The sequence below is a fragment of the Melospiza georgiana genome, chromosome 8 (assembly GCF_028018845.1).
Source record: "Melospiza georgiana isolate bMelGeo1 chromosome 8, bMelGeo1.pri, whole genome shotgun sequence".
NCBI classification, from domain to species: domain Eukaryota; kingdom Metazoa; phylum Chordata; class Aves; order Passeriformes; family Passerellidae; genus Melospiza; species Melospiza georgiana.
In genome coordinates, this window is record NC_080437.1 from 6707896 (window position 1) to 6728749 (window position 20854).

The 20854-nt window shown below is 41.3% G+C and overlaps 1 protein-coding gene across 4 annotated transcripts in view; it reads right to left on the reverse strand.

Moving 5' to 3' along the window:
- PCDH15 (protocadherin related 15) overlaps nucleotides 1-20854 on the reverse strand; it is a 638977-nt gene that overhangs the window by 459651 nt on the left and 158472 nt on the right. For all 4 annotated transcript variants that reach the window (XM_058028641.1, XM_058028640.1, XM_058028642.1 and 1 more), the window contains exon 3: nucleotides 16762-16839. The gene's annotated coding sequence lies outside the window, so the exon portion shown is untranslated. The remainder of the gene's footprint in view (nucleotides 1-16761; nucleotides 16840-20854) is intronic.

Consider the following 20854-nt stretch of genomic DNA (forward strand, 5'->3'; position numbering starts at 1 on the left):
AAAGCATGGGCATTTATGAAAAATCTCATCTTCAGTGCTGTATCTCATCATGCTGCTTTGATTTCTTCCATGGTCTGCACTGCCAGTAACTGGCTAAGTAGTGAAACCCATTATGATGGACAGTTTATCTTCTCTATCTAATCAAGACTTCCGAAGACAAGGCAAACAAATAGCAGCATACTTAACTCTCTTTTAAACAAAAATGCTTTCAGAGATCACTCAATCTGCTTTCCTGGGTTTTGCAGTGATTAAGGATTGATTCATGTGACTTCTCATTGTTTGCACATCATAGTTGTGAATAAACAGTGGCCTCACAGGCCTGGCCTCTGGAAACAGCTGCTTTGGACTTTAATAATTACACAGCAACCCTTGGTGAGGGTCTCCAGCCCATCTTTATGCCATGAGAATGTCAGACTTGTCTAAATGTTCATTATCCCCCAATTTGAAATTACCACCGAGCTCTATGAAAGTTCACCTCTCAGGATTAACATTCACCTGTGATTTGTCAAGCGCTTCCTACAACCACATTTTTATTGACTCTGCAGGAGAACTTGATTAGGAAGAGAGAGTCCCTCAGGCTGAGAGGCAGGAGGTGTGAAATGCTGCCCTGTCCATTCCAATTGCAGTGTGGGCACCGCACACTCCACTGAGCTCAGTGAAAGGGAGGAGGGTCCAGTCTGTCACAGCAGCCCCAGGGAGCAGCGAGCAGACAGAGGTTACAACAGCATCTATTTGACCTGCAGTCTCAAATTGCTACTCCTGAAATAATAAAGCAACAAAAGACTTTAAAAGTATTTATAGCTCTCATGTATTCTCTGTCTCGGAGCAGCTGGGCACATTTTTGGGGATAGCAATGAGAAAGGAGTATTGGAAAAACTGTTAAAAACAGAAAGCCAGGTGATAAATCACTCCCTGCTATGCAATTGTGGAAAATGAAAAAAAGATAGGTGCTATTGTAGCTGGGAGCTTATTGATTTTGTCAATTAGAATTCTCCAAGCTCCCAACAGATCAGCTTTTTCATAGCAGCTTCCTTTAAATAAGTGATAGCCATTATCACTTCAGTTATGTGATGTAGAGGGGCAGGAGAGTGGAGGGATTTATTTTCAAGAGCTACAGATACACCCCAGCTCTCTAAGGGTACTTTTCTCCATTTTGGCAACCCAACTTTCCAGCAAATACCATAGGAACGTGTTATTCAAGACAACTGTAGGCAATCACAGTTGTTGTTCTTCCCTGCCAGCACTGTGTTATCAAGGCCCCAGGAAGCAGATTTAATGAACCTTTAAATGACCCATATTAACAGTGTGGCCACTGTTGCAAAAAAAAAAAAAAAACAAAAAAAAAAAAAAAAAAAAACCTTCCCCAAGCCAGCAAAGCTACTGACACCTCTATAAAGTTTTATGAGCACCATGTTGTGTGCTCAGAAATAAAGAACTCAACTTGTTAGAGATCATTAATCATGGAACCACGGAATGGTTTGCATTGGGAAAACCCTCCAGGATCAGCAAATCCCTCCCCTCAGCACTGCCACTCCTGTCCCCAAGAGCCACCTCTCCATGTCCTTTAGAAACCTCCAGGGACGGGGATCACACTACAAAGGTCTGCAGAAACACAAATAGACAGAAATTCACCCAATTCCTGAATTCACCCAATTCTTTGGACCACGAGACATGGACAAACACCACCACAGAACAGCCCCACGTTTTATGTGGGAAGATCTGTCCAAGTGAACACTTATTTTTCCTCTCTCAACATCACCTGTTCCTACACAATGGCAAGAGGTAAAAATACAGAAGGATGGAGCTGGTTTGGGGTGGGATCAGCACACAAGAAGTTTCCTGATGGGTGGGGAGCGATTCCAATTGAACTGAGTGGATATAGACCACTATATCCCTAAGGACATAACCAATATGACCTTAAGGATGAGCAGTCTGTGTAGCAATGGATAAAAACCATGACAAATGAAGGCAAATCAGAAGATATTTGGGTTGAGAAACAAATAAATTATATTTTGGGCCCTATCTGAAAGGGGATGGAAATTCTTCCCTCTCAGCAGTAACTTTTGGGAAAATAAGTAAAAAAGAGAAGAAGGAAGCATAAGGGTAGATGCCCATGGTGGTCCTCTTAACTTCAAAAACTACTGATTATGCATTTCCTAGATTTTGCTTTTCTAGATCCCACTGAGTTTCACAGAATATAAACAGACCAAGATACAGCTACATTGAAGTCAAATGTTGCCAATAATTTTCAGTAATATTTTTATGAGGTGAACATAAGGTTTAGCATCTGCAATCTGTCTGAGCTGCTGGGATGGTTTAAAGGTACCAAGCTATCAGATTAATCAAATTTTGAGAAGAGAAAAGAAACAAAACTGCATATGAAGCTGAAGAAAACCTCACACTGATGTGTATTTTAGAAAATATATGCTGCAGTCAGCATGCCCAGTAACCTCCCATTATTTACACACAGTCAGCTGTAAATCTTTGGGAAGTGTGACCCAGGAATGCCATCTACCAATAATCCTGAGACATCAACAAAGCCTGTGAGAAAATTGCAGCACACATCAAAGTAAGACAGTCTGAGAATGAGAATCTGAGTTTAAACTGGTGTGCTTCCACCTGGAATTGTTATTTATTTAGGGTGGAAAACTCCAAGATTACTGGGTCCAGTTGTTACCCAGCACTGCCAAGGCCATGACCAAACCACGTCCCCAAGTGTCACAAAACCTTCCCTGAGAAACAGAACCCATACAAAACATGATGGCAAGAAATGACAAAGCTGTGACACAGCCCGGAAAAGACCAAAAATACTCAGCTAAGTTCATAAAACAGCTGATCTTTGTAACTCATCAAAGCGCCAAGGGAAGGATGTGAATTTATATTCGCTGAAAATGTGGCCCCTGGAGCCTAAAACACAGTGTGCAAAGGAAGGGAACAGAGATCTGGCTACAGAACCAAGTCCATTTCACCACTGGCATTCCTATTCTGTCCACAGGCAAAAACCTTTTTGTTATTGCAACTACAGCTCTTTCTACAACACACCAGAATTCTTCTGACGCGTGAACAAGCAGGTGGAGACAGCTCTGCTGAAGTGGGAGATTCAAACTCAGGGTTCTTGCACATGTGAAACCCTTCTTATCACACATTCCCAGTAAATCCTCACAGCAGGAGGGGGTTCACTGCTGCTCCTGTACCAGAGGAGCACTGTCTGCTATGAAATTTTGGTGTCTGTCACTTGTTTATAAAACCACACCAATTCAAGCCCCGATTCCAAGAGGATTTCCTGCAAAAATCCACTGCTGCCATGGCACACCCACTGAAGCCTTTGAACAGGGTTAGCTGTTCCTAACCCCTCAGCTGAGGAATGGAAGTGCAGAATCCATCCAGCAGCTTCCCAGATCCTACACACAATCTCCAAACTCAGCAGCACTGAAACATATTATTTTTTATGGATCCAGCAGTGGTCCCATCACAGGTCTGCAGCTGGTATTTGACAACTCAAAACATTTTCAAGTGCTCCACTGATTTCCAAAAACTTCTTGACAGACACCTCTGATTCCAGTGGTGCCTCCTGTGGCATCTGAGAAGAGGACAAGGAAGGCTGGAATGGGGAACTGTTTGAGTCCTAAAATGGTTTAAAGGTACCAAGCTATCAGATTAATCAAATTTTGGGAAGAGCAAAGAAACAAAACTGCATATTAAGCTGGAAAAACCCCACACTGATGTGTATTTTAGAAAATATATGCTGCAGTCAGCATGCCCAGTAACCTCCCATTATTTACACCCAGTCAGCTGTAAATCTTTGGGATGTATGACCCAGGAATGCCATCTACCAATAATCCTGAGACACCAACAAATCCTGTGAGTAAATTGTAAAGACCTTCCAGTCTAACAAGTCCAGTATGTAAATTGTAAAGATTTCAATGGATCTTCCAGTCTAACCCTCCTGCCATCTTCCACTAGACCAGGCCTTGCTCCCAGAGAGACCTGGAATGGGAAAGTTGAAATCCATCCTCAGGAAATGATGCACTAGTTTTCAAGCAAAGCCACACCTGATGTTTCTGCTGTCATAGGAAAAACAGTTTGAGGGTTTTTTTTTTTTTTGCTTCTAAGTGGAATAATTCCTTCCAACTTGCAAAGGAAATGTCATGGAGACATGGGAAGGAAGAGATGTGGGAGCTGAGAGAACAGGAAAACAGCATTAATTACACAGAACCTGACAGGTAGAGGAGGATACGTTCTGCTTTCCAAAAGGAAAAGAATGAACAGATGATTGAGATTTACCATCAGGCCCTGCACGTTCCTCCTTTCTGGACCTGTGAAAATAAATCCCAGGATCTCAGTTCAAAGCCACCTGTGCTGGATAAAGCAGCTCACCTGCCCTCATGATCAACCACAGGGTCAGAGATCTGCTGGTCCTTTTAACTCCCTTTCCTTGTACTTCCCACTGTGGAGCTGCCCTCAAACCCAGACACTGATCTGTGCAGCCAAGGTCTTCCCTAAAGGATCCAATTCCAACTTAAATCAGAGAGGGAAAAGCTTTGTCTCAAATCAGAAAATGCAGAGTGAAAAAAAAAAATGAAGAAAAAATGATTGGCATTGGTTCACCAGTTTAGCTGGGGTTTTTGTTGGGATTTTGGAAACTTCTATAGGGAAATATGAATGGGTCTCCCTGAAATTCCTACATGCAGGAGGTGCTCTTGCACTGTGACACTACAGCCATGGCTGCTCCTGATTATCTGAAAAGATTTCCCAAGGCATGAAACTGCAGGAGCCAAAACAATTCATGGGTGCTTAAGCCCAACACTGATTGCTTCCTTCAAGGAATGTTTTGTTTCAGGTTTTTCCCTTCGATCCAATGCCTGCATTTGTCATTTAAACAAACACTCCTAATTTACTCTTGATTTCATAATGCAAATTACTTTTTCTATTACGCCATCTATTCTGTTATTTAGCTTCTGCTTTATTTACCAGTTTGGTTTGCATATAGATCTCCCCCTAAGCAATCCCTACATCAAGGGCTAAGTTTATTTTTCCATTCCATTTCCAATCTGAATCTGTTTGTGTGATTCAGATTTGACCACAGAAAATCAGGTGAGAATCCTTTCAGTGGAAAATTCCTTTTGTTTCACCAAATCAAGCTCCTGGCTTCCAAAAGTTTGCAGGTCAGGGATTTCTTGGGCAAGAGTTTATTTTGATTTTAAACCATTTTTCTTCTATAATCACATGCAATTTCCCCTTTTATCTTTTTGCCTAATTGCAGTTCTTTTCATCACACATTCTGATTTTATGTCCCCTTTCCCCCTTCCTTTCATATTCTCTTGGTCTCATCCTGTTAACTCCATGTGCTCAAATTTCCTGTGATAGATCACAACAAGATTATAATTTTCAGAAAAAAAAACCAAAACCCTCAGGTATTTCAAAACAGATTGGGATTTTTGATTGTGATAAACTCTACCTTACCACATTCCTAAAAGTTCAGCAGGTAACCAAGAACTCATTACCAAAAGGTGTTTTGGACACAATTACGGCTAAAATCTTTCATTTAACACACTCATCAATCTGTTGCACACAGTTATTTTTGCATGTTTGTACTTGAGTGTGTGATTTAGTAAAATACAGGCCTCGATTACAGAATTGAGGATGGGAGATTTTTTTTCCAAAACTTTTGCCCATCAGTAAATTAGAGCTCATGGACAGAAGTTCTCTCTCTGCAAGACCAAAAACTTCGCACATCTGAGGCGATGAGGCATTTAGAGACAGAAATTGAGTGGCATGAAGACGTGGAAACCCAGGGGTAAATAAAGAGCATTATTGGATTTAAAACATGACAGATCATAAGTCCTGAAAAATGCTTCTATTTCAAATGAATAAATAAATGCTACAAGTTGATAACATGACACAGGGACACACCAACTGTCACATCAAATAACATCAGACAAAGACAGTCAGGCCACCAGAATCACAAGCCCCAGAAAACCTTGTCATTTTTATACATTTCTGGCTCAAACCATTTTGAGTCATTTTCCAGCTTTATCAGAAAAGACTGCTTATATTTTACTTTCATTTCCTTGAAACCTCAGAGGCTTCTGTAATCATCGTATTTCCTCCGAACCAGAGCTCTTTAATAAACAAAATACCCTAAAAAAGCTCCAATTTTGTGAGGAGCTAAGTGGTGTCTATAGCCCATATAATTTGTTAAATGCCAGGAGATGATAAAGGAAAATGGGTACAGATTTTAAAAAATAAATATTCCAGAAATAAAGTATATTATTAAAAAGTAAATAAAAAAGAGAAGGAAGAGCAAATGGATTTAGAATAATGGAATTATTTAGGTTGAAAAAGGACTCCAATGGAGTCCTTGTCACCAGCCCAGAGCACTGAGTGCCCTGTCCACACCTTCCTTGGACACCTCCAGGGATGGGCGCTCCACTTGTCTAATTAACACATTAACCTGATAATTTTATGTTATTAAGCTGGTCTCTTATTTTTCAATGTCTACACTGAAACAAAACATCCTCAGTGACAGGAGCTCCATTTCCCACCTGACCCCAGAGTTTCTGTCACAAAGAGGCAATGAGTTCTCTCTTTAAAAATTGACTCACACACAGTCCTTGATTTGTTAACCAAGACAATTTGGGAAAACTCATACAAAATGAACATATTTCATTCCTTCACCATTTCTTCTCTACCAGATCACAGCCTAGAGGGTTTTTTAGGAAAACTGTGCCGCAGGAGGAAGGAGTTCCTGGCTTTCAGTGCCCTGATGCTGCCCCAAAATGCCACACATGAGCTATAGATGTGTCCATCTCCATTTCACCCCTTGCAAACCTGCAGGAAATAGCTGACACTCAGACACATTTCTGCTTCTCTCTGGCAGCCATCTGTGGTTTTTCCAGGTGTTCTCCTGCACTTTCATTTCATCCCTTTATAGAGTATTAAACCCCTGCCTGGTTAAGAGCAATTGGCAAGGAACTCTCTCTGCCGACACACTGATGGAAGTTACTTGCACTCGAACATCCCTGCCCACATGTTTCAGTAGAAAACACCTTGGGGTTAAAAGACTTTAAGTTGTATTGGTTGCACCTAGAGAAAAATAAAATTGCTAGCTAGGTGTCAGGTATTTCTTCCCTTTATGTCCAGTTTTAGGTGGTTAAATATTGGAGTTAAATGTTTTGACCATGGGCAACTCAGTGAATCAAGGCAATACTGATAACCTAATTTACAGCATTGCTTCTTTTTCTTTTTTAGGATGGATTTTGTCTGTTTTCATTATTTCCATTATTTCATACTTGTTTCAGTCTCTGTGCTCATACACCACCACATGCTTGCTCTTCTTGTCCCTGCTATCACATTTTTAATATAATATACAGGATATAATATAATATATGTGACATAATATATGGATGTACACCATTACTTCTCTCTGAATTAATTTTTTCCTGATCTTGGGAAGTGTAAATCCAATTGCTGCCAGGTTTAACAGGATGAGAGTCAAGATTTACTGAACCACAGCCTGGTCTTAAACATGACCATGGACTGCAGCTGCATTTTTTTTTTTTAATAATCTTTCCAACCTCTTTTCTGAGGAGCTACTTGCCTGCAACAAAAGATAATGTGTAATTTGATTAAAGATGGATATTTCTCCTCCACAGCACAAGTAGATAATCTGCTTTAAAGTAGTTTGAGCTTTCATGATTCATCCTGGTGAATGCCCCCACGTAAGGGCAGCTGCAGTGACCACAAGCAATGAAAAGAAATTTAAATAGAAAACATTCCAGCTTGAAGAGAAGCAGCAGCCTCAGAAGACATGAGTGCAGCAAGGTCTTTTATTCCTGCTATGCTCTCCTCACCCTTTTGTTAGGAAGAAGACTGAGAGTGATCCATTTAGGCTGGGCTTTGCCTCAGCTTTGCGTCTGCAGTGCAAGGGGAAGGAAAGAAATGCAAACAGAAAACATGACAGCTCTAAAATCCCCTGAAGTGCTGCCACAGTCAGGCAATCATTGAGCCAATAAGGCTGGAAAACACCTCCAGGATCATCCAGTCCAGCCTTCCACCAAATCCCACCAAACCACACCAGAAAGAGCCCCATCCTCTCATTTTTGGAACATTTCCAGGATGGTGACTCCAGGACTGCCCTGGGCAGCCCATTCCAATGCTTAACACATAAAACATTGAGACATTGGTTAAACTCAGGGGAAGTTGAACTTGAAAAATGAAGAAAATTCGTCACATGGAAAAAAAACAAAACAAAACACAAAAATGAGCAACTTAATGAAAAATAAAGTATGACTAACGACTTCTCAAGGAACATATTACCACTGACTGGAATGGCAATCAGCCCTCTTCAGCACTAATTTTGAATAGATAACATTAATTTATAAATAAGCAGTTTTAGCATTACATCCAATATCCCTCTTGCTCAGCACACAGCAATTAGAGCCCTTGAGAAATCACGCTCCTAAAAACATTGCTTTGCTTGGCACAATCAGCCTGAGAAACTAAAGGAAAAGCTAGCTCACCCAATATTTCCAGTGGCCTGATCACTGGGATCATCTGGGAGCTGTATAGATTTAGTAGTTGCTCAGGATTTACACTTTTATTTTTAAATTTTCCTTGTCTGGATGTGGAAATCAGTCTGGCACCAGCAGAGCCACCCAGACACACAGCAGATCTCCCGAGAGCTGAAGAAATTAACCCAAATTAAACCTGACAAGTTCATGCCATGGCTTCCAGAATCATCCAGGCTGGGAGAGACCTCCAGGACCATCAGCTGCTCCCCAGCACCACCAGCATCACCCCTAAACCACGTCCCAGGGGCCACATCCAGAAAACTTTTGAATTCTTCCAGAAATGGTGACTCCACCACCTTCCTGGGCAACTCATTGCTGTGACTGACCACTCCCTTCCAGTGAGTATTTTGGTGATAATTCACTTGTGGAGAATTTAAGAAGGAATTCAATATGGGACCTCTGAATTGTTTTTGATGATATTATTTATTTTCCTTAGCTTCTACATAGGCAGGAAGGGTGAGTTGGGCTCACATTGTTACAGCATGGTTTAGAAGGTCACAAGACCTTAGTTACAAGACCTTTTAAGGATTTATTGACCAATAAAACACTGCTAACAAGGATATTTATGTTTTTGACCCAATCCTTAAATATTTCATCTTATGGACCCATGCTACAGTGTAAGCTTTCTTAGCCAGTCATGTTATAACACACAAACCTACAGTACTGTATTCTAATCTCCTTGTTTAGCTCTGAAATTATTTTTCCCTATATCTTTAAAAGTCTAAACTTTCCTCTCCTTAGCTTAACATGTCCCTGCTTTAAACTATAAATCCACATTCTCACTTCTGGCACCTAAGTTTTGGAGCCTTTTCCAAGGTCTCAGAGGAAATCCTGGGTTTAATTCTAAGCTTTGGCTTACAGGCCTAAAGTTCTGAGAGTTCCCTGCATTTTAGATTCCAGCATTTTTCCCCCTAATATCTGATTTGAACCTCCCCTGGTGTCACAATGCTCCAGAACAGTTGGGGATGAGGTGCCTTTCTCCAGCCCTGACATCACAGATGTGGAAATCAGTAAACCTCAAGCTGAAGCAATGCAGGAAATTTCACATCAGGCATAGAAAAAGTTGTTTTTCTTTTATCCTTTATAAAAACTGGGACTAAATGAAGTTTTAAGTTAGTCTTCTCTAAGATACCATGGCTGGGGGTCTGAGGGTGTTTATGGTCAGTCAATATTTAAACTCTCTATGCAAAATATATTAGGCAAATATATTTAATAACATGAATGCTATATACACATATATATTTACTATATAAATTTAGACAAACTTAAGAGATCTTTGAATTTCAAAACAGACAAAATCTGCAACCAATTTTGAGACAACCCTCAACAGACTGATTCATACTTTGAAACCATGTCCTTGTAACCTGAAGAAATCAGAAACATTCATTAGGAACAAGACTTTTTTTTTCAATAGTTTTGATAACACAAACCTGTTGGATTAAAAAAAGAGATGGAAAAGTGTATCTGCTACTCCATGGCACCAGTCTGTGACTGTGTGGGCAGAGCTGTCTGTGCAGCAATGCCCCTCAAACCCAAGCAAATTGCACAGCCTGTTTCTCCAGCTGGGGATTTACACCCCACTTCACCCCCCAATTTGCAGAGAGAAGGAGCTGTGACTTCAAAAATGAGATCTTTATCCACAAGCCTGTTTTGAGCACAAATTATTCCAATGTGGCATATGGAATGCTTGGCAATATTTACCTCTGACTCACCAGCTATTCTCTGATAAGATGGAACACTAGACTAGAATCATAGAATCTTGGAATGGGTTGGAAGGCCCCTGAAAAATCTTCTATTAAACGCCCCTGCCAGGAGCAGGGATGTCACTGTCTAGAACAGCTTGCTCAGGGCTCCATCCAACCTGACCTTGAAAGAAAAATCAAGTAAAATTCAAAAATTATTAAGATGTATAGATGCCAATAACCCAAAAGGTGGATGCCTCTCTGCATTGAAGGAACACGAAAACACATTTCAGGGTTTTACTACTGATCCCACGTCTGGAACTATTTTTGGCTTTTAAAAACACATGATTTGTTTTCACTTGTGAAAACCAAACTCCTCATTGCCACAGAAGCCCTGCTGGAGAGTCAAAAATCAGTGAGGCTGGAAAATCCCTCCCTGTGGGCACAATGCCCACCTTGTGCCTAGCCCAGAGCACTGAGTGCCACCTCCAGCCCTGCCTGGGACACCTGCAGGGCTGGGCACTGCAAAGCTCCCTGGGCAGCCCCTGCCAAGGCCTGAGCACCCTTTGCATGCAGAAATTGCTGCTGCTGTCCCAGCTGAGCCTCCCCTGGCCCAGCCTGAGGCCCTTTCCCCTTGTCCTGTCCCTGTTCCCTGGCAGCACAGCCCGACCCCCCCTGGCTGTCCCCTCCTGGCAGGGAGTTGTGCAGAGCCACAAGGGCCCCCTGAGCCTCCTTTGCTCCAGGCTCAGCCCCTTGCCAGCTCCCTCAGCCCCTCCTGGGGCTCCATTCCCTGCCCTGGACACGCTCCAGCCCCTCCATGTCCTTCCTGCATTGGGGACCCAGAACTGGACACAGCCCTGGGGTCCCACAGCAGGGCCCTGCTCTGGGTCTGTGGCCACCCCATGGCCACCCCATTGACCTTCTAGGTCCACAATCAAGTGCCCCTCACAAATTTTCCCCAAGATCAGGCAAACAACACCATGGAAGCTTTGGGTTGTTCTTAATCCACCCTTCTGTCCCAAAACATCACTGGGTGAAACAGAATCCCTTCCCTTCCTCCAGTGGAAGTGTAAACAGCTCCAAAACTACTCCATCGACACAGATATGATGGGATTTGGATGATGCTGTTGCAGAAAGGCTGTTCTGGGCCGGTGAAAGCAAACCCAACACTCCCCCTTGTTTACAACAGGTAGCAAGGGGCCCCTGCTGGCTCACACTGCCTCCTAAATGAACTTAAATGGTGACAGCACCTCTGAATAGACAGCTGACCCACCCTACATATTTCTGCCAGCAAATCTGTCAGTGCAGGATGGGAGAACATCCTCTCTTTGCAATCCTCAAGGCACAAATGCACCCCCGGTGAGTGCAGAACACTTCTGCTGCTTCAGCCTGTGCTTCAAAGATCTCCTGTGATGACACAAACACTACAGATCCTGGATTTCTGTTTGTTCCACAATGCTGTGCCATGACACAAAGAAAATTTATTCTGTTTCAGAGCAAAGTGAACACAGGAATATGAGTAATTAATGCAATTTTATCAGAGATGGAAATGCTTCAGAATTAAAGGCACGTCTTGGAGGGCGATTTAGGCAGAAAAACTGAACAGATATCACTGCTGGTGTACATCCTGCACTTCCCACCTGTGAGAAGCTAGGAAAGAACGCTGCACAAGGCTAGCATTTCAGCAGGAAGCCTGTTTTATCTGGCCAAACTGCTCAACAGAACACTTCCCCTCACCTACATGCCTCTCTCACCAATACACCAATTTGGCTCCCTCCACAAGGACAAAACTTGATGACAAACACACCCCTCTGACACCAGTCAGCCTGTGAAGGCACAAAAATGCTGCTCCACTCATGAAATAGCAAATAAATGAACAGCCCCAGGGTTGAGAGACTCAGGGTTGATCTTTGAAAGTGGCTGCTACATGGAATTTCCATGCTCCTTCCTCTGGGAAGGGGACAACTCAGTATCACACCATCATCTTATTTCTTTAGATATTTCCCTGAGTAAAGAATATGAGAAAACAAGACTGCTCTGCTCATTACTTCCAAACATCTTCCCTGGGAAACAACCCAACATCAAAATATTTTATCATCACACTCCCAGCATCTAAAAATTTCTGCTTGTCTGGCTGTTTGTGGCTCCATGTTGCCCTTCTCCTGAGGTTTCTGCTGCCTCTAGACACAGCCACAGGCACAAAAATGCCCTTTTTCTGTCTCCAATAACACCACAGTGCCCAGTGCTGAGCCCCTGGAGCTGTGACACAATGACTTTTCTTTTTTCAAGGTATTTACAATTACACAAATTGCTTGAATCTTTTGTTTAGCATTCATTTTAAAGCCCAGAGAGTTCCATCTGGCCTCCCTTCCTGTACATTAGGACCTCTCATTGCTTCTCATGCTTTTAGCAATTATTTTAACAATTCTTCTTTCCCCAAGCTTGTCCCCATGATGAGGCAGTTGGGAATGCTCCATGAGCTTTGTCCACCTCATCACCTCTCTCTGATGGATTCCTCCTCCACACTTCTGGTGTTCCTCTTAGAACTTCACCCACCCCTGCCCTCAATCCCAGCAGCAAGCAGCCCTCAGAGCAAAGTTGTGTTGTTTGAGCCACTCAAACCTTCCAGCTGACAGGAATTATCCTCTCCCAGCTCAAGAAACTTTGTGGGGTGAGCACAGCAGTTCTGAAACCTAAACGCTTCATACTATGTCACAGACATCTTTTTATGAAAATCCTTTCCTCAGGATTTTTTCCTCCTGAGAAGCTGAGAGGCCTCAGGAACAAACGTAAACATTGATTGTCTGCTGCTGTGGAATGCAACTGTGATTGGTCTCATGTGGTTGTTTCTAATTAATGGCCAATCACCGTGAGCTGGCTTGGACAGAGAGTCTGGGACAGCTGTGTTTGTTATTTCTTTTCTATTCTTAGCTAGCCTTCTGATGAGAACCTTTTTGTTCTGTTCTTTTAGTATAGTTTTAATGTAATATATAGCACAAAAAAATAAATCAGGCCTTCTGAAATACGGAGTCAACATTCTCGTCTCTTCCCTCATTCAAAAACCCCTGCGAACACCATCACAACACTGAGCCGAATAAATGTGAATGGTTAACACTGAGCTAACAAAAAAATGATCTCCCAATGCAAATGAAACCAAATAGCCCAAACTCCTGCCTACATCCCACACTCCCAAATAGCCAAAAGTCCTACATCAAATAGCCCAAACTCCTACATCCCTTATTTCCTTCTGTGATCCCAGGTCAGGGACTGGAAGTATCCGTGACAGAGAGTCCACCTGATCCACATCAGCTCCTCATTTTCATTTCATCCTGGGAAACTGAGAGCTCTGATCACAGTGTCAGCATGTGTCAAAAATTCATCTCCACATCCCACAAACTGTCTTTCAAACCATCATGCTTCAGAAGAAATTCCAGGAGAATTTGATGTTCAGAATATTCCCATCGATTTATGAACGCAAAAGCTGAAATCAATTCTCACCATCATGATTTTAGTTTTGCTGGGAAAATGAATTGAAAATATGGACCAGGTTTGTGCATTTATTTATCTGCATGTTAAATACATCAGCTCAATGGCAGCCCCAGTTGAACTGGGGAATTGTGATGCACTGGTTTCAACAGAGATTTTAGGGCACAGACTGCAGTTTGCCTGGGCCTCTGGAATTCAAATACAAGGGAAAAACCTAACAGAAAACAAACATCCCACTGTGTTACTTAAATGTAGCTGCCCCTAAATGTATTATTACAACACAGAATCTACTAATCATGCAATTATAGAGTCCCAGAATGGATTGGGTTGGAACATAGTCCCTTGATTTTTTACCTTCCCCCCCCCCCCCCCCCCCCCGTTCATCAATAAAGACTGATTATTTGAGTTTCTATTCCATCCAAACCTGCCATTTTAAAATTTTAATTTTAAGAACATTTTGGGCATCATTGAGAAACTGACTTTACTGAGAAGGCACTGACAGATCCCCTCAAGGTCAGGCTGACTTTGGGGTGTCAGCCCAGCACTTTGGGACACAGGCAAGCAGAGCATCCATGCCCACCTCCAGCTGTGTCAGGAGAAGATAAAGCCCCACAGGACACCCAAGAGATTGGAAAGTTAATAATTCTCATTTATTCAAAGCCTTGACTGAAAATATAATTTCAGACAGCCAGAAAGAAATCAGACACCTCAATGACATCATCATCATCCATGCCACTGTCACCACACCCCCACAAGGGTTAAATGATTTTTGAGATCCTTCCAGCCCCAAATGAGCTCAAGCTTGGCACGTACAAGATTAGAGGGGAGAAAAAAGGCCACTCTAAATTATGCTCAGCAATGACACATTGCAGTTTCAGAAACTCGGGAACATAAATCAATATTAAGTTTCTGAGCTCCCTTGACAAGAAAAAACATCATATAATTACAGAATCAAATGAGAGACATGCCCACGTTGTAAGTATTTGTAAGCAAGTTGATATCAGTCATACTTTAGAAACAAATATCTCATTTACAAGCCAATTTGAGCAATATAAGCTGCCAAATTGAGCCTGAAGCCTGAAACCCAAAGTCTGCAGGAAGAAGCCAGTCCTCTAATTTCCTGCATGACTGGAGCCACAAAAGTAAGAACAAAGTGTCATTCTATTAAGGCTCAGAAAACATGCTTTTAGAACTCAGGTGGGGTTTAATTCCTTGGCTTCCAGACTTCTAGAAACAAAACTTAAAGCAGCTCAGTGCTGAGGCTTAATGGGCTGAAGGCAATCTGTGTTAATGGAGTCCACTCTGGAGTGGAGTGGGTTTGCTCCTCTCTGTGCCTTTAGCCTGGAAATAGCCAATATTTCTTTCTTCACTTTATTATTAGTAACTGTAGAGATGAGAAATTATTGATCCATCTAAGCTGTCATCTTGTTTCAACTTCCGACTATTCGTGTGCTCCAGGGACTTTGGTTGTTTGTCCTAAATTAAATAATTGTTAGGAACTCAAAGGGATGAAACCGTTCCTCCCCTAATTATGCATTTCATGCCTTGCTAAACTCCTTAACAAAATTGAGTCAGTGGCTTGTGGCTGACAGGGCATTATTTGTGGGGAAAATCAGCCCACACTTGAGTGGCTAAATTGACAAACAACCAAGCTGAAACTTCCTGATTTCAACAGCAACTGATTATATTGAACTGATCTCTGAAAGTGGCTGCTACATGGAATTTCCATGCTCCTTCCTCTTGGAAGGGGACAACTCAGTATCACACCATCATCTCATTTCTTTAGATATTTCCCTGAGTAAAGAATATGAGAAAACAAGACTGCTCTGCTCATTACTTCCAAACATCTTCCCTGGGAAACAACCCAACATCAAAATATTTTATCATCACACTCCCAGCATCTAAAAATTTCTGCTTGTCTGGCTGTTTGTGGCTCTGTGGTGCCCTTCTCCTGAGGTTTCTGCTGCCTCTAGACACAGCCATCAGCACCAAAATGTCCTTTTTTGTTTCCAATAACACCATAGTGCCCAGTGCTGAGCCCCTGGAGCTGTGACACAATGACTTTTCTTTTTTCAAGGTATTTACAATTACACAAATTGCTTGCTCCTTTTATTTTAGCATTCATTTTAAAGCCCAAAGAGTTTCATCTGGCCTCCCTTCCTGTACATTGCTTCTTGTGCTTCCAGCAATTATTTTAACAATTCTTCTTTTTTTCCCCTCACTAAATATGGTATGAGATATAAATTCACAGTGGGCTGTATGTACCTGGATAATCCTCACAGCTTTAAAGAGAAATACAAGAAAATACACGAACCAAACGAAACACATTCAGGTTCCCAGCTGTGACAGCAGCAGATCAATGTTTGCTGTGCCATCTTGACTTAAGTATCTTTTCTATGATCATTTCTCCAATTTATATTCATTACAGAACACCTGCCAGATCTGTTACCCAAATTATTTGGTGTCCCTGTTGTATCCCCCAACATGTGAAACCACCTCTTGTGCAATCAAAGCTCAAGTCTGCTTTGAGAATCACCACATAAAAAAAGATTGATTTTCATCTTGGAAATGTCAGACTTGTGCCTATAATGCTCAGCTACATTTCTCAGGAGCAGTAAAGTTCAAAAAAGAGCCCCAGCCCTGACACATCTCCGACACATCATGATGGATGTGACAGTTCTGCTGCTTTACTGCCAGAAACGTCCTGCTACAGAATGAGGCAATCAATGGAGGATAATAAATCTATCCCAGACCCCAGAACTATTTTTTCTACATGCAGAACAGCAGAAATGACACATTAGTTATACCTCTGGAGGTAATAAACCATCACACTTTTCTTTACTGTTGCACAATTCCAGTTAAACAATTTAATCTTTACCTGTTTTATCTGTTCAACGCTTCGCCATCACAACTCCCAATATGCATTTTCAAATTATTAATGGAGTGAATTAAAAATAAAAAGAAAAAGAGAGAAGGAGACAATTGAAGACACACTTTCCAGTTAAAAGAAGTTTTCTTACCATTTTTTCTGGTCCCTCTGTCAGCCAGGAGAACAACTGCTGCTCCAAAGGAATGTGCTGAATTACGTTCCCTTCATCCTGGAACACATTGCTCCTGATTAATACTGACTCAGAAATTTTACCTTGAGTGCACAGCACAAATACATTTCATTTCCCTTTTTTTTTTTTTTTGAGAAGCCCCGTGTTTGAGATAAATTACAGCAAGTTTGGAAAAGTTAATTTGACGTGCATAAATCAAGGCTTGGCAGAGAAAGGATTGGTTTGATTTATAACTAATGCCTTTGAGTGTATTCTCCTACCTATCCTTCAAGTAACAGCCTTGATTTCAGCAAGAGGGAATATACTTCAAAATAAGTATTTTCTGAGGTCATTTGACCACACCAGCAACAAAACAAGCCCAGCTGTGCCAAACACGGTGATTTAAAATACATGAGTTCATTTCAAATTTTCACTACACAGGCGCAATAAATTTGAAAACTGTTGCAGGACTAGATTGATGTTTCCTTGTGCTTGTGTATGATTTCCAAAATACATCCATGGATCACTGTCATAATTCTATTTCTCCCATTATTCTATACATTCATAAGCACACAGACAATATTTAATGCTGTACTAACTGAGTTTGGACGAGGCAAAGCACACAGCACAAGCAGGTGTGTGACTAAAACTCTGTAAAACTGAGAATTAGGAGGAATTCCAAGGCCAAAAAACTTCTATTTATTAATTTGGCTTTTCCTAGGCTTTTCCTAGTTTTAAAGGCAGGAATATCCTGATATTCTCTCTATCTTGCCCCCTGAAGGGCCCTGATTGCATTTACAACCAGGCTGAGGAAGGAACAAGAAGCAAAGTTTATTTTGCTTTTCCACAAACCTTAAATGAGTTCATAGACCTGTAATGGGAACCAGGCTGTGAGGAAACAGGGTAGGAAATGAGTTTGGGTGACACCAAAATCCCTCCTGACTATTCAGTGGTGGCCCTTTGCTCCTGAGGAGTCCCCATGAAATACTGGAGGCAAAAAATAAGAACAAAAAAGCAAATTTCAGCACATCTGTGCTTGGACACAAGGCAATCTCACCCCACCAAAGAATTATCATTTATTTTTGTGTGTGGCCTTGTTGTCCCCATTTCAGACACAGCTTCACTCTCCTGTTTTTGGGAAGGGCAGGGAGGGAAGGAATTCTCTCAGAGCACACAGGGAGACTCCAGCAGGATCAGGAGCTGCTGGCCATGGCTGATGAAACGTTCCCATGACAATCCCTCTCCTCTGTGCATCTCGCAGCTATTTCCAGCAAGCATATTTTGGATTTTTTGTCCAAATGAGAACAACAATGCATTTCCTGAGGAAATCAAAATTAGCAGGAGCAGTGCTGCACTGCTTTGTAGCTGCTTCTGACAATTAATAAATTAATATTACGTGGTGAGGGAAGAGACTGAAAATATCTCAAATGGTTATTTCTCTTCAAGCTGGATGATGATTTTTTAGAGTATTTTCTCTGAGATTCAGTGAAATGCTCTGAAAATACTTTGTAGGTAACAGTTCATTTAAAAACAAAGCAATAGCTCTAAAAAAAGAGTAAGATTTGGGATTTTTTTTTTTCCCCTAGGAGCTAAAATAACATTTGGAGCATTCTTTAATTTTTTAATGATAGGAAAATATTTTGCATTAATATAATGAAGTTGCTCATTATACCCGAAGCTATTTTTAAATTTCCCATAACTGGCATAGCAGTTCACCTAATCATCTCTAATTTTAATGCAATCCTTTTAATTCCTGATAGAAACCTAATTTTTTAAACAAATGTTAAATAAATAGCAAGTCTGGAATCAGTACAGCTCCTGCAGCATTGTGTCATTCCCAACCACATGAAAACACTCTGTAATACAAAATTATTCATTTTCAGTCACCATTACAGCTCAAAAACCTATAAAGGTTCACCAGATTAACTTTCAGCAATAAAAGATTTAAATACATTGTCTTGATTAGCAAAAATTTGTTAACTTCTTTCATGTATTATTAGCTCAACTCAGATTTTCCAATTTCATTGGTGTCCTTGACAGAGGGAAAAAAGGAAGGATTTTCTGAGCAAGGAAAGGAACAGGGTGGTCTCAGGTGAGGCAAGGGCTCTCAGAGATCAGAGAAATTCAAATTCCATCTTCCAGCCCCTTCATGATCTGCTGCTGCTGCCCCTTATTTGTGCTCATAAATGAGCAGTAGAGATTTAATTCCAAGCCAAAGGAAGTGAATGAAAGGATTGTTTGGTTGTTTATTTTGGTGAGTTGGAGAATTTCTGTCTGGAATCACAGAATCCTGGGTTGTCACGGACCCGTGAGGACCCAGTCCCACTCCTGACCCTGCAATATTGCCCTTTTTAGGGTAATTTTGTCTTTTAAATCAGTGCAAGGGCAACAGCATGAGCAGAAGTTTAATCAGCATCCTCCCTCAGCTCCTCTCACTGAATTTTGCTGATTGTGATTCTAAATGCTGCTGAGATTCAGCTCCTAAAAATGTGTCATAACAACTCCAGCAGCACTGACACCCTGACCTTCAACTCTAATTAATTTTAACAGACATGGCTGTGTTTTGAAAAACTAAAAAAAATAAAGATCTGCCCCGCTCTTTTCTAAAACAAATACAAAGGGAAGAGTCAGCCTACTGAATACACATAATGAGATTCACAACCAAAATAAAGTTATTAAATGGCTTCTCCTTATTGTGCTTTAAGAAAGGGGTTTTGACCACGGGCACAAAAACCAGACCACAAAAAACCAACCAAAACTCACCAAGAACAGTGCTACACTAAGGCCACATTAAAAAAAAAAAAAAAAAAAAAAAAAAACAGTTTCAAACTAAAAGCAAACAAGATCTAGATACGTTTCATGTAATTTTTGACATTTGTAGTGACTTTTAATGGTATAATAAAATGAACATTTTTTTGCTATACCTTTCTGAGACCTCACACCGCAGGATTACCTTTCACTTGTGAAGTCACTGTAGAGTCACCTAAGTCATGTTGAAAACAAAACTAATCACCCAATTAATTCAAGACCATAAATAATGACTTTTTTTTCTTAATGAGATTAAAAATACAGTCTATTCTAGGTCAGCCATGTTTTTATAGCTACAAATAATAACATTAAGGCCTTGTAGGAAATAAAATAATCTGGAATTAAAACCCATGCTTTATCCAGAGTCACTCAGTGACTATACAGAGTTTAACACAGAGGTTTTCTTTTCAGTTTTCTGTAGTGTCTACTTAAAATAATGTGACTGTGAGAGACGTTAAATCAGTGAAAGACTAAAATGCCACAGACTCCTTTCTTTCGTTGATCTCAGCCTTGTCAAGAGCCTGTTCTTGAGAACAGCCCAGGAGAGGTGGAATTGTGAGAGGGGATAAGGCACTGTGGCATTTCATGATAAAAATGTTTTCACTCTCCAGGAGATGAGGCAATAAAAAAACCCAACCCTTTTTACATCCTTTAAACACAGTTGGCATGGCTGTCCCTTCCTCAAGAGAGAGAATCTATTCCTTGGATAGGAGAAACAAATCTGGGTTGTGCAAGGGCAGTGAGTGAAGAGCTCTCTCCATGAATATCCACCTACTCAGACACAGAATGACCAGCTCCTGAGGCAGCAAATGAAACCCATCGCTTCAGCAGCTATGAAACACAGAACACTAAATAATTCAGCTCCCAAACACTAATTACAGGATGTTGGCAGCAGGAGCTGCCAGCCCTGAGGATGCAGAGATGACCCCAGGATGTGCTGATGCTCCCTCTGACCCTGCTGCAAACTGGAAAATGAGCCCTGCCCTAAAGAGAGGAGCATGGCCATGATGAGGGGGGCTTTATAAAGAATTCCCACTGTCCTCAGCATGAAATTCTTGGGAGCAAAGACAATTTCCCAGAGCACATTGAGACCACCTGAGTGTTGCAGACATCTTTTGTGAAAAATCCTTTCCTTAGGATTTTTTCTCCTGAGAAGCTGGGAGGCCTCAGGAACAAAATGTAAACAATGATTATCTGCTGCTGTGGAATGCAACAGGTGCATCTGGGATTGGTCTCATGTGGTTGTTTCTAATTAATGGCAAATCAC